The 14,510-nt window shown below is 40.8% G+C and overlaps 1 long non-coding RNA gene across 2 annotated transcripts in view; it reads left to right on the plus strand.

Moving 5' to 3' along the window:
• The first annotated feature begins 9,073 nt into the window (after positions 1 to 9,073).
• Positions 9,074 to 14,510, plus strand: part of LOC115154948 (uncharacterized) — a 112,659-nt gene continuing 107,222 nt past the window's right edge. The window contains exon 1 of one of the 2 annotated variants that reach the window (XR_003867976.1): positions 9,074 to 9,472. This is a non-coding gene — a long non-coding RNA (uncharacterized LOC115154948). The remainder of the gene's footprint in view (positions 9,473 to 14,510) is intronic. The other variant, XR_003867975.1, reaches the window with a different exon arrangement.

The following is a 14,510-nucleotide window of genomic DNA, read 5'->3' on the forward strand; positions in this document are numbered from 1 at the left end:
TTATCCAGACTGTGTCAGCCCACTCTCCCCACTACTCCCAGCCCCAATATGTATAGGGCATGCGATGGTGACACAGTACAATACACTGCACACTGATTTATTCTGATAGGGCTCTGCAGACAATATAGGAAGAATAAGGGGCAGCACTGCAAATGATATGGTGAAAGGCACTGTAAATCTTGCAGGTTGACATTTATTGTTTATTGTCTTTTCCTGGAGGCAGAACTGAGCAATGTATTTTTTTTTACATAGGCTAAAAGTAGAGACTCAGAGCTACAAAATGTTATATCATACACTACAGTTGAGGAACAATGGGAAAGTAATTCTGCTTTGAAAGATGATAAACTTTTAAACTCACTTTTGAGAAAATCGCCTTTTGAATGTTTTGGTAGTACTATTGGAGAGCCCTTCTTTGTCTACACCCATTCAGCATCGTTCACACCCTCTTAAGCTTTAGCCCCACCCATCTATTTAACGGTTGATCCAAATGTACTAACAGCAGCAGTCAAGCACCCAAGCTAACTTGCTAGCTACTTCCAGACATTTAAGTGAGAGCGAACAGCTCACTGAACATTACTCGCCCTAGCATGGCTGGTTAGCCTGTTATGTTATCCAGATCATTGGTGACTGCAACTGTGCTGTCAGAATGTCCGTTCATAAATTCAGAGCGCATGCCGGACGTTCTGGCCGATGAACTTACTGGCACCGGCCATATTCAACTGGTGTTGAGCTTTCGTAAATTCATCAGTTATTCTGCCTTCTCAGAATTTACGAATGCACCCGAAATGTTTACTTTCATAGTGGAGTCTTTTGTTAAGACATGTAGCTAGCTAGCTAGGTAAACAATGAACCATGATCACAACTCATGACGTTACTACCCTGCTTGAATCTGCAGGTAGATAACCAACCAGGTTGAATGTTAGCTAGCTAACAGTAGGCTATAGCTAGCTAAGCAAATGGCTCTGAGATACAAATAATAAGGTCATGCACGTAACGTTAGCTAGCGAGCGAGCCAGCCAGCCAGCTAACGTTAGCTAGCTAGCTAGGTAAACAATTAACCATAATTACAAGTCATGACGTTACTACCATGCATGAATCTGCAGGTAGCTAACCAACCAGGTTCATTGTTAGCTAGTGTAACCAGTGCTGAACTGAACCGCTGTAACTCTGCGTTGTATGTGATTGATTGAGACTATAGACGTGAACTTCAGAGATCAGGTTGTTTTACTTCCTCAGAATATTTTCTGCATCTAAAAGAAAAGACAACATATTTCTATTGCACAAATATGTTCTGGCAATTGCCACCTCTTTCTCTCATAGTGCGTAAAAAATATTTTAGAATACAAAAATGAGTACAGCCTCTCCTTATAATGTATCAACACAACACACATTTTACATCGATAAAACTACATAACTGCATCAAAAAGAAAATACAAAACATTTGAAGAGCATAAATATGTTCTGCCAATTGTCACCTTTTTTTAAAACATAGACGCACAATACAAAGGACTGGGATCAGTCGAGGAGCTAGCCATTGTTTGCACTTACAGTACATTAGCTAGAGAAAAAAAAAATCCAACCAGGAAGTGGAAAATCTGAAAATTGTAGTTCTTCTTTTGAATCATTATCGAAACTACAGTGTCTGTGGGGTCACATTGCACTTCCTAAGGCTTCCATTGGCTGTCAACAGCCTTCAGAAAGTTCTTTCAGCCTTCTCCTGTTACTGGGCAGATAATAGTAGCTCAGTCAATCAGTGGACTGCCTATGGACAAAGGGTTTGGGTATGCGCGATCCCGCGGGCGCACCGTTCCTTCTTTTTCTTCTGGAATGAATACGCTATTGTCCGGTTGGAATATTATCGCAATTTTACGTAAAAAATACACTAAAAATTGATTGTAAACAACGTTTGACATGCTTCTTCGAACGGTAATTGAACATTTTGACTTTTCGTCTCTGGTACTGCGCTCGCGCGTTATGCCTTTGGATAGTGATCTGAACGCATGAACAAAACGGAGGTATTTGGACATAAATATGGATTTTTTTGAACAAAAAGAACATTTCTTGTGGAAGTAGCAGTCCTGGGAGTGCATTCTGACGAAGATCAGCAAAGGTAAGAGAATATTTATAATACTAATTCTGAGTTTAGTTGACCCCAAACTTGGCGGGTGTCTGTATAGCTTGCTGGGATGGCGAGCTATGTACTCAGAATATTGAAAAATGTGCTTTCTCCGTAAAGCTATTTTAAAATCTGACACAGCGGTTGCATTAAGGAGTAGTATGTCTATAATTCTTTAATTGTTATATATTTTGTCAATGTTTATGATGAGTATTTTTGTAAATTGATATGCTCATTCACCGGGAGATTTGGTGGGAATACATTTTCTGAACATCACGCGCTAATGTAAAATGCTGTTTTTGAATATAAATATGAACTTTATCGAACAAAACATACATGTATTGTGTAACATAATGTCCTAGGAGTGTCATCTGATGAAGATCGTCAAAGGTTAGTGCTTCATTTAGTTGTGTTTTGGGTTTTTGTGACACATATACTTGCTTGGAAAATGGCTGTGTGGTTATTTTTGTCTATGTACTCTCCTAACATAATCTAATGTTTTGCTTTCGCTGTAAAGCCTTTTTGAAATCGGACAATGTGGTTACATTAAGGAGAAGTGTATCTTTCAAATGGTGTAAAATAGTCATATGTTTGAGACTTGACTTGACTTGACATTCGATTTTTTATGTTTTGTATTTCGCGCCCTGCTGTTCCATTGGATGTTGGCTAGGCGTTCCGCTAGCGGAACGGCTATAGCCAACATTAATATATGATCCTGGTGAAATTCACAAAGTATTTTAACAACTGTTACACTAGCTAACATTAGGCTATAGCTAGCTACGCAAATGGCTCTGAGATACAAATAATGTTCTAAATGTAACGTTAGCTAGCGAGCCAGCCAGCTAAAATTAGCTAGCTAGGTAAACAAGAAACCATAATCACAACTGATGACGTTACTACCCTGCGTGAATCTGCAGGTAGCTAACCAACCAGGTTCAGCGTTAGCTAGCTAACATTAGGACATAGCGAACCAAGCAAATGGCTCTTTCTGTCAAAATTAGAAATGTGTAATACCTGAAAATGTAGCTAGCTAAACTATCTTACCCATATACATCATTCATGGTTTGATGCGTCTCCGGTTGGATGCCATGGTTGCCCTTAGTTTGAAGATATAATCCGGAGACAGGTGTTTTCTCTATCTCCTTAGCTATCATACTCAAATTCCACTGATTTCAAAACTCAGTACTCCAGAAAGTGGAGAGCAACACTTATGCAGTTTTAATTCACGATACATTTTTTTTAAAGCCACGTTAGACAGGATTACCTACACATACTGACCAGCTCAAATAGACAGAAGTGTGCTATATGGCAGACCAATCCAAACTCATCTCTCTGCATGTCCAGCCCACTCATTATCTCATCCAATCATGGCTAGCAGGAAGGTTGTTTTTGCTTAATCTTTGGCTAAATCAACTAGGCTCGTAATTTAACACTTTTATTTGTATTTACAGATAGCATACAAGTTTGTTATTAAGGAACATGAAAGTTCAAGACGGCAAAAACGCATTTTGATAAAAAAATAAAAGTTTACATTCAAACAGCTCTCCTGTGAAGCAGTGACCCGCGACATACGCCTAGTTTCTTGAAACAGGTCACATATTGTAAACATTTTAAGGTTAGGGTTAGGCATTAGGATTTGCGGTGTGGTTAGGATTAGTTTTAATATCAGATTTGATGACTTTGTGGCTGTGCCAACAAATGACCACTCTGCAGAGCTGCCTCCAGAACAAAACTAAAAACGCTAACCTGCGCAAATCTCACTCTGGTGCTGCACACAAGATGGGACCCACCCTTGGTCCTGCCAGTAGGGATGCGTGGGTAAAATCACCGGGGAAGCCAATCCCCAAAAATTGCCGTATTACAACCTACTGTATGTGTTGTGATAATTGCGTTGTTTGCTCAATAACCTGTTAAGCATATGAATTGACACCCTGATATAAAGGCCTAAAACCGAGCCAATAAGAAGACAGTGGCAGAATAATTTCAACCACACATTTGTTTCTTTACAAAAGTGGAGAGCAACATCTATTCAGTGAAGTCCACAAACATATTGCATGTAACAAACAGTTACATGACCTACAGCATGGTCAAGCAAGGCAATGTTTCCTACATTTTCAGACTACTAAACAACTATTGATTTAGAACGAGAGTTACCGCAAGTCGCAAAGAAAACAGGAGCTGCCTCCACTATTCCAGCAGCATTTCAACTTCAACTAATCACCTGTGCTTAGCCTCAACTAAAAGATACTAACAATTATTTAGTCCAATCAACGTAAGCTTAATATGATGTGGCTGTCCTTACTACTAATTTCTATGTGTGTGTGTGTGTGTGTGTGTGTGCGTGCGTGCGTGCAAGTAGAAAAAACATATTGACTCACCCTACTTGTAGAGAAACGCCAATGCCATCCTCCTCTTTCATGTTGCCTAAACGGTCTATGACTTTGTCATTTTATATATTTTTATCAAAAGAGGCCAAATGCTTGCTGGCTTCCCTTGCATTCAAAGCTACTGGCAGCAACAATGTCATACTCATTCTGACCAGACAGCATCAGATAGATACACTACACATACTGAGACAGAGGGGCGCTGTTTTATTCGCTTGGATGCTTTCTTCTGTGAGATACATTCAGCCTCTTGCGAATTGAAGGAAATGTTTGAAACACAGAAAGACGAAAGATAAATTATTTTGTATGTTTTTTCTGGGAAGTCTCGGCTTCCCTTGGCATCCATGAATACATACCACTGGGCGCTGCTCTACTCTGCCCACCCCTCTAAAGGGACGCTCAACTGCTATGGGACAAAATGGGTGAGGGAAACACAAACAAGACATCACATGAGCCCTACATTAAAGACATTTTATGAGCCCAAGCCCCAAAAACCCAAAATTATTGTGCCGTTATCCAATACATAGCCTATGAAATAGGCTACCGCACATTAGTCTACGCGTCACAGAAAATAATAAGGTGCCCATGAAAGCCAGATGGAGATGTGTAAATTACACATACAGTTTATGTACATGCAGTCCTTATATTACTGTAGCATATGCTGCAGCAAATGTAGTGACCACAATGGTCACTTGTACCATTTTTTTTTTAACTGACAAATAAAATCAATCAAACCGAACTGTGCAGCGCAATCAATCCAAACTGTGCGGCGGAAATTTGATGAATGGAAAGAGACATCTGTAACAAAACACCAAAAAGTTGAATGACATTCAGAGATTGTCAAGCCAAGCCTTTGGTACTGGGTAAGCCTACAAGGTAGGGAGGGATGTGTTTTCTGTTTGTCAAGATTGAAATAGACAATTTATTGTGGTCTTAAAAACACACCATGATTTTAAAGTGCCCGAAGTCGGTATGTTTTGTTTATTGGTTGTGTGGTGCATTGGCACAGAAACCTGTTGCTGGATAATTCATTGCTTAGATTTTATATAATTACAAATATGCCATCAAAACGTAAAAAAAAACGTGATTTCCCCTTAGCTGATAATTATCTGCAACCGGCTCTGATCGTGAAGTATTGAAAAAGACAGGGAGAGTGAGTTCCTCTGGTGGTCGGCGAACTCTCAACCTTCTTGCACATAGCCCTGCCTGGCATCGACTGTGCCACAAAAGTGAAGTAGATATCCACGTTTATAAACACAGAGTAGCTACAGTTGTTATTTGTGTTGGTAAACATTATTTTGAGTTAATTCTATGAGCGGGAGGGTGTTCAATTTATTTTACAGTACAAGAGGAGGGTAATGTGAATATATATTTTTTATGTTGGGGTGGGGGGGTGCATTTTATTATTTTTTTTACACCTTGAGTTGGACCAGATCAGACATACATACATACATACATACAGTAACAGTCAAAAGTTTGTACACACCTACTCATTCAAGGGTTTTTCTTTATTTTTACTATTTTCTACATTGTGGAATAATAGTAAAGACATCAAAACTATAAAATAACACATATGGAATCATGTAGTAAACAAAAAAGTCTTAAACAAATCAAAATATATTTTTGATTCCTCAAAGTAGCCACCCTTTGCCTTGACAGCTTTGCACATGCTTGGCATTCTCTCAACCAGCTTCACCTGGAATGCTTTTCCAACAGTTTTGAAGGAGTTCCCATATATGCTGAGCACTTGTTGGCAGCTTTTCCATCACTCTGCGGTCCAAGTTGGTTTGAGGTCAGGTGATTGTGGATGCCAGGTCATCTGATGCAGCACTCCATCACTCTCCTTCTTGGTCAAATAGCCCTTACACAGCCTGGAGCTGAAAAACAAATGATAGTCCCACTAAGCGCAAAACAGATGGGATGGCGTATCGCTGCAGAATGCTGTGGCAACCATTCTGGTGAAGTGTGCCTTATCACTGACAGTGTCACCAGCAAAGCACTCCCACATCACCACACCTCCTCCTCCATGCTTCACGGTGGGAACCACACATGTGGAAATCATCCGTTCACCTACTCAGCATCTCCCAAAGACAGTGGTTGGAACCAAAAGTCTTAAATTTGGACTCATCTGATGTAGCACTCCATCACTCTCCTTGGTCAAATAGCCCTTACACAGCCTGGAGATGTGTTGGGTCATTGTCCTGTTGAAAAACAAATGATAGTCCCACTAAGCGCAAACCAGATGGGATGGGGTGTCACTGCAGAATGCTGTGGTAGCCATGCTGGTTAAGTGTGCCTTGCTTAAGTGTCACACTGACAGTGTCACCAGCAAAGCACCCCCACACCATCACTTGTCCTCCTTCATGCTTCACGTTGGAAACCACACATGCAGAGATCATCCGTTCACCTACTGTGCATTTCACAAAGACACGGCGGTTGGAACCAAAAGTCTCAAATTTGGACTCATCAGATCAAAGGACAGATTTCCACCAGTCTAATGTCCATTGCATGTGTTTCTTGGCCCAAGCAAGTGTCTTTTTCTTATTGGTGTCTTTAGTAGTGTTTTCTTTGCTGCATTTCGACCATGAAGGCCTGATTCACTCAGTCTGCTCTGAACAGTTGATGTTGAGATGTCTGTTACTTGAACTCTGTGAAGCATTTATTTAGGCTGCAATTTCTGAGGCTGGTAACTCTAATAAACTTGTCCTCTGCAGCAGAGGTAACTCTGGGTCTTCCTTTCCTGTGGCGGTCCTCATGAGAGCCAGTTTCATCATAGCGCTTGATGGTTTTTGCGACTGCACATGAAGAAACTTCCAAAGTTCTTGAAGTTTTCCGGATTAACTGACCTTCATGTCTTAAATTAATGATGGACAGTCGTTTCTCTCTGCTTATTCGTAGGTGATTTGAAGTCTGATACAAATCTGATTCCTGGCCATCATTTTTATTTGCCCTTAAGTGGTTTTTAGACTGATATTCGGCGTATCTTGTTGCTTGCTATCTACTCTGCTGACAGTTTGACAAGAACATGAGGTAGCTAACTAGCTTTGTTAAAACCTCTTAAGGATTTGCCTCTTTTTTTCAACATTTTGAATCTTGAATACTCTGAAAGTTGTTTATGAAAGGAAGTTCTGTTTCCCCTGTGGATATAAAAAGGCAGGACTTACTCATTGTGTGAAGTAGCTTACCTTCTGTAAGCATACCTTTCTCTTGATGGACTTATTATAGTCCACAAATGTTGTCTCTGCTCTTTGGGTGGTTATTACAGTTTTATGGCTATATTTGCACACTCACACACAAGTACAGCAGCATGTATACACACACACACACACACACACACACACACACACACACACACACACACACACACACACACACACACACACACACACACACACACACACACACACACACACACACGGTCAGTCATCAGAGAGGATACTGCACGTTATATTTTTGTATTTGTGGGACAAAACCAAAATGGTTTCCACATGTCAGTCACTTTAGTCTCACCCTAGTAACATCCTGGCTTCCTCCTCAGAGTTGATTAATAAGGTGACGGTTTAGAGATGGGAGGTTTTGATAAAGAAATCTGATTAACAGAGGTACCATTTTGGTATATTGGTTTTATTGAAGAGATCTAATCAAACATGATAATACATTTATTATTTTGCAATTGCAGCATGGGAATAGCTTTTTAAAATGAAAAACTCAGTCCCCCCTATACAAAAAAATAGAAATGTCACAGTCCACTAAATACTTTAAGGGCACTATGAAGGGCAGTAAGATAAGCTGCACCAATAATGCATAGTCACTTGTTTTCGTTACCTGGATGTGTCCCAAATGACTCCCTATTTCCTGTATAGTGCATTACTTTTCATCAGAGCCCCATGGACCCTGGTCAAAAGTAGTACAATCGGGAATAAGGTGCCATTGGGATGCAGACCCAGATAGCATACCTTATTCTCCCTAAAAAAAAAATAGAACGATTCACAGACACGTATTGTACACACATCTGCAATGCATATTATGAATATGACTACTGCATATATTTCATGCTAAAACAAATACAAGAACTCAGGTGTATATAAAATACATACATGTGCACTTGAGATAATATATGCATTGCCGTGGGAAGATGTTTGTCGGTGGGGGTGCTGTGATTTTTTGGGGGGAAGGTTACAGATGGCTATATCAGTCCGCTAATACAGGACTAGTAAAGGCCCAGTGGACTACTTTTGTGAAAAATTTTAATTATTCAAAAATATTTGTTAAACATTTTTTGGTTTTATTATTATTTTTCAGGGGATGCTGCAGCACCCTTAGCAACCCTACTTCCCGCGGCTATGAATACATGCACATGTATGCATACTGTGCAGTGCAGTGTGCACTTACAGTACATGCTCATAAAAATTTGTTCACGAGCAGATATACACACATGCTGGACACATGCTCTGACTTTGCATGTTCAGTGGCTGCAGCTTGGAGCTGGAGCGGCTGGGATGGGAGGGGGAGGATAAGAGAGGAGGAGGAGGCGGAGGAAGGAGAACAGGCAGGGTTGGAGTCCCACACAAGGGGAGCTAGCCAGTGGAAAATAAGCCATGTTCATTGCAGTGTGCCTCTGTTAGGAGAGTGCTTCTCTCTCTGTGGCTCGCTCTGTTTTTTGACGACTTACAGAGAGAGTGTGTGCAGGCACAGGCCCTTTATGTGCTCTCTGCTCTCTCTGTGCTTACTCTCTTTCTCTCTTTTTTTCACTTTCTGTTTATCATGACTATTTTGTCAGGAGCTGGTTGAGAGATAGACTTGGCAGGAGAGCGGCAGAACTGGATTTGTGCGAAAGAACAATCGTAGAAAAGAAGTGCATAGAGAAGAGTTTGTTTTGAACTTTTCTTTCTTCCAGCTTGAGAAGATGGAAATCTTTGATGAACAAAGAGAGAAAGAGGGACTGAAAGATGTACGACCTGCAAACAACAAGGTAGGAAGTGCATTAGACACAGCACAGGTTTGCTTCTGTGTGAATGTGTTTGGGGGTGGGGAAGGAGGAGTGGAGACAGACTATTCAATTTATTCAGAATATTCATTTTTCTGAGACAAGTTTAGAAAATGTTGTATAATTGTGACGTGTTCCCAGTGTTCACACGTATAAAGTCTGTATGCGTACTTGTGTATGAACATTTGTATGTTAAAGTGTGTGTGTGTGTGTGTGTGTGTGTTCTCCCAGGGCATGCCTGTGCCTCTTTGTGTTCAGACATCCAGACATCTCACACTTACAGAAATAGAGACACACACACACCACTGTCTCTCCAGTCACTCCACGGTGTACTGAGTGAACTCCAGGGAAGAGTGTAGAAACCTTAGTGAAAGAGCTTGGTTGGACAACGTATTTGCCTGCTCTGCCCAGCGAGAGAACACTGGAATAGTCTTCAATAAACAGTTTTCAAAAGATACACAAATAAATTCAATTAGATGGCTATAAGTTATCAATAACATTCTACAGTTGATAAATATTTTATTGATACACTACATGACCAAAAGTATGTGGACATCTGCTCGTTGAACATCTCGTTCCAAAATCATGAGCATTAATATGGAGTTGGTCCCCTCTTTGCTGTTATAACAGCGTCCACTCTTCTGGGAAGGCTTTCCACTACATGTTGGAACATTGTTACAGGGACTTGCTTCTATTCAGCCACAAGAGCATTAGAGAGGATGGGCGATTAGGCCTGGCTAGCAGTTGGCGTTCTAATTCATTCCAAAGGTGTTTGAGCTCAGGGCTCTGTGCAGGCCAGTCAAGTTCTTCCACACCAATCTCGACAAACTATTTCTGTATGGACCTCGCTTTGAGTATGGGGGCATTGTCATGCTGAAACAGGAAAGGGCCTTTCCCAAACTGTTGACAAGAAGTTGGAAGCACAGAATCGTCTAGAATGTCATTGTATGCTGTAGTGTTAAGATTTCCCTTCACTGGAACTAAGGGGCCTAGCCCGAACTGTGAAAAACAGCCCCAGACCATTATTCCTTCTCAACCGAACTTTACAGTTGGCACTATGCATTGGGGCTTGTAGCATTCTCCCGGCATCCGCCAAACCCAGATTCGTCCGTTGGACTGCCAGATGGTGAAGCGTGATTCATCACTCCAGACAACGCGTTTCCGCTGCTCTTGAGTCCAATGACGGCAAGCTTTACACCACTCTAGCCGACGCTTGGCATTGCGCATGGTGATCTTGGTCTTGTGTGCGGCTGCTCAGCCATGGAATTTCATGAAGCTCCCGATGAACAGTTAATGTGCTGATATTGCTTCCAGAGGCAGTTTGGAACTCAGTAGTGAGTGTTGCAACCGAGGACAGACATTTTTTTACGCTCTACTTGCTTCAGCACTCTGCGGTCCTGGTCTTTGAGCTTGTGTGGCCTACCACTTCGCGACCGAGCCGTTGTTGCTCCTAGACGTTACCATACCATACCATATTTGATGAACTGACTTGTTGGAAAGGTGGCATCCTATGACAGTGCCACGTTGAAAGTCACTGAGCTCTTCAGTAAGGCCATTCTACTGCCAATGTTTGTCTATGTAGATTGCATTGCCGTGTGTTCAATTTTATACACCTGTCTGCACCGGGTGTGGCTGAAATAGCCGAATCCACTCATTTGAACGGGTGTCCACATACTTTTGGTGTATATGGTGTATATTCAGATGCTATTTGTATGTTTGAATATTGTCTTGATATTTGGCTTTTCATGTCATTATTAATGTGGTGTCTTGGTATTTCACTTAGGTTCAGGGAGTTTATGAACTCCTTTGTCTTTCGGTGTTTGTTTTTAGTCATTGCCAGCCATAAACTATGGTGCAATGATGTGAAATGCTTGCTCTCTTTAGGCTTTTTACTGGTGGTTGAGAAGCAATTCATTTCTAATCTAATGTTGGGGAAGTCCCCTGTTTGTTATTAAAATATTATGTTACTGTTATAATCATTTATATTATGATATGAGGTGTAGCTTATAACTGGGATGTTGGGCTAGCTAGTATCACAGGATGATACCTGTAGAGGTAGTGTATCAAAAACACAATCAATCAATCAAATATATTTTATAAAGCCCCCTTTACAGAAATGGTGGTCGCAAAGTGCTTCACAGATACCCAGCCTTAAACCCCAAGATCAAGCAATGCAGAGGCAGAAGCACAGTGGCTTGGAAAAAACATGTCTCGTGTGTTGCGTGTTGTCCTAGTGGGGTGGTGTGCATTCCACATTTTACAACCATTTTTTATTAAAACATTTGATTAGCAAACTGAATCCCATGGATGTATTGCTGTTTGTGTGTTCACTAATGTTCCCAGTGACTGCTGTTGTACATTAAAAAAAATATATATATATATATTTATATATTTTCGATTGTCATAATGTGTAGCATATTTACACTCTCTGTACCCAACATGATTGTATCTTTCATGACATGGCTAAATTGTGTACTAGAGGGTTTCAAAACACACTCGGTGTCCAAAAGGATATCCTGCTAGGAAACAGGCTAAAATAGCCCCCCCCCCTCTATTTTTTCGAAGATCTGAGCAAAGATAGGTCCAGCTGGGGAATATTAACCAATGTGAGTTTCACACAGCCTTGGAACCACATCCCAGTGAACCCATTCACCCTCACAGAATGGGGGGGAGGGGGGGACTGAGAGAGAGAGACGGCATACATTTTAAAAGTAAGAAGAGAAACAGAGAGGGCGACAGAGGTAGGGGAAGCGAGACACAGAATATGTCAAAAAAGAAGGGTTGTGTGGGGTGTTGGAAAAGAGACAGAGATACAGAGAGAGAGAAAGAGAGAGAGAGTGAGAGTGTGAACGTGAGAGACTGTTAGACTGAGAAAAAGAGAGCGAGGGAGGCATGTTTCAGTGCTCTGACTGCATGCCTGACGTTCTTAGTAGCTGACCTCTATGGAAAATAACAACCAAGGTCACCTCGCCATGGCCACTGGCTCTGGATGACTGACCACTGATGTTGCCATAGAGACGCTCAAGTGGAAAAGTCTCTGATCGACTTGACTTGTGTCACTCTGGTGCTTTTAGTGTATCAATAATGTTCTCTAAAAACATAAAAATAACGTTGTTTATCAGTCATTCAAATGTCGAAAAGTCTCTGACTGACTTGACTTGTGTTACTCTGGTGCTGTTGTGCATCAATAAAGTTATTTATCAGTTAAGTGTACAACTGACATGAACACTATTAAACTGACTTGACTTTTGTCACTCTGGTGTTGTTGGGGCTGTTGTGTGTCAATAAAGTTAATCAGATTGATTGTTTATCACTTACTTCATTGCTAGTGTATTTGTTCAATTTGGATGCTCTTACAATTGGGGCTGAAATCATTACTCTAAAAAGGGAACTACAGTAAACACTATCCTACTGATTAACATGAGTCCATCTCATCTGTGGATGTGCTCTTCTTATCCTTTTTCTGCTCTTTTGGACTGGTATCTGCACTATCCTCCGTCGTTAAGGAGTGTTTAAGATTGATTTGTAAAACATCTATGTAAAAGACTCATTCAAGTTCTGATTCAAGAGCATAGTGCCTGACACAGCTGTATTACTGAAAAGAGAAATACAAAATCATGATGTAAAAAATGTCTGCCTGCTTTGAATAACAATGGAGTCCTTTGGATTCATTCAATGTTGATCAATTGAAAGGTATCCACAAGCTATTTTCTATGTGGATTCATACACTGTTTATGTTGAAAGGCATCTGTATTTGCCTGTGGAAGAGAGGGTGGAGGTTTTAGTGGAGGGAAAATTTCCACAGATGCCCTGAAGTGCCACATTGACAGTAGAAGATTTGTGTGTGTGTGTGTGGGGGGGGGGATTAGGGTCAGAGAATCAGGTTATGCCCTTTTGTGTTCTCAAACCCTGCCTCCGGGATCACTGCCGATGGTGACGCAGCACAGGGTCAAAGTTCAGAGCAGAGTGAGCCAGAGGTAGTCAGTGGAGATAGACGATGCGAGGCCATCGAAACATTAAACTGATCCATATTCAGAGCCAGCCGTAACATGTGGCTTAGGTCTGAAAGGGTCATTTGATTTGTGTGGACACAGACCATTTAACAAACGTTTCAGGCCTAATCCCTAAAGAAACCAGTTGAAGGCAACAGTGGCAATGAAAGGCTCCATCCCAACCTTCATCTCTGCTCAGTGGAAAGAGTATGAGGACTGGAGAGAGGAATTAGACTTCAGAACACAGGTACAGAGTTAGAATGACTGTCAGCCTAATGATACTAATTTACCATAAGTAACATAATAAAAACATTCCCAACAAAATCTGTTAGTTTGAGCTAGAGATATAGTTTTTTTTTGCATGGGCTGCGTCTCAATCCACCTCATCTGCCTATGTCGGCCTTCCGCATCTGCGGGGGAAAGTGGCAAAGCTACAGCGCTGTTTGTCAGATCAGTAGAAATTGGTTTTCGCATGAAAACGTCGGTAGCGTCTGAACGGTTTGGCTTACTAACTAATATGACCCCTCTATGGAAAGGGGAGATTCTCACGTACATGGTGGTGTTCTCCACAAGTGTCAAGGGACTCATCCGAAGGGAACCAGATACTGGTTAAAACAATTATTGGAAGTATGGAGGTAGTTTTGTGTCAACAAAAAATAGGTTTCGAAAAACAAAAAGATTCTTATATCGGGATATAGGACAGACACTTCAAAACCTTATTCCTTATTATTTATTTTTTACTGTCTGTTTTGCCATTTATGAATGTGTTTTCAATGCATTTCTATGGACTATAGTAGTAAAGGACAAATGTTGTATATATTTGTTAAATACTTACAGGGGTTCTAAAATTCTAAATCAAATAGCTCAATGATCCATGGTATGACCATTTCTTTTTTATTCCATATGCTAGTTTAGTATAACCTGTCTTTTAAATAAGCATCACCATGGGAAAAGCATATACACTGAGACTAATATATAAAGACAACATGTTAAGGGTTGGTCCCATGTTTCATGAGGTGAAATAAAAGATC

This window comes from Salmo trutta, chromosome 19 (assembly GCF_901001165.1).
Source record: "Salmo trutta chromosome 19, fSalTru1.1, whole genome shotgun sequence".
Taxonomy (NCBI): Eukaryota; Metazoa; Chordata; class Actinopteri; order Salmoniformes; family Salmonidae; genus Salmo; species Salmo trutta.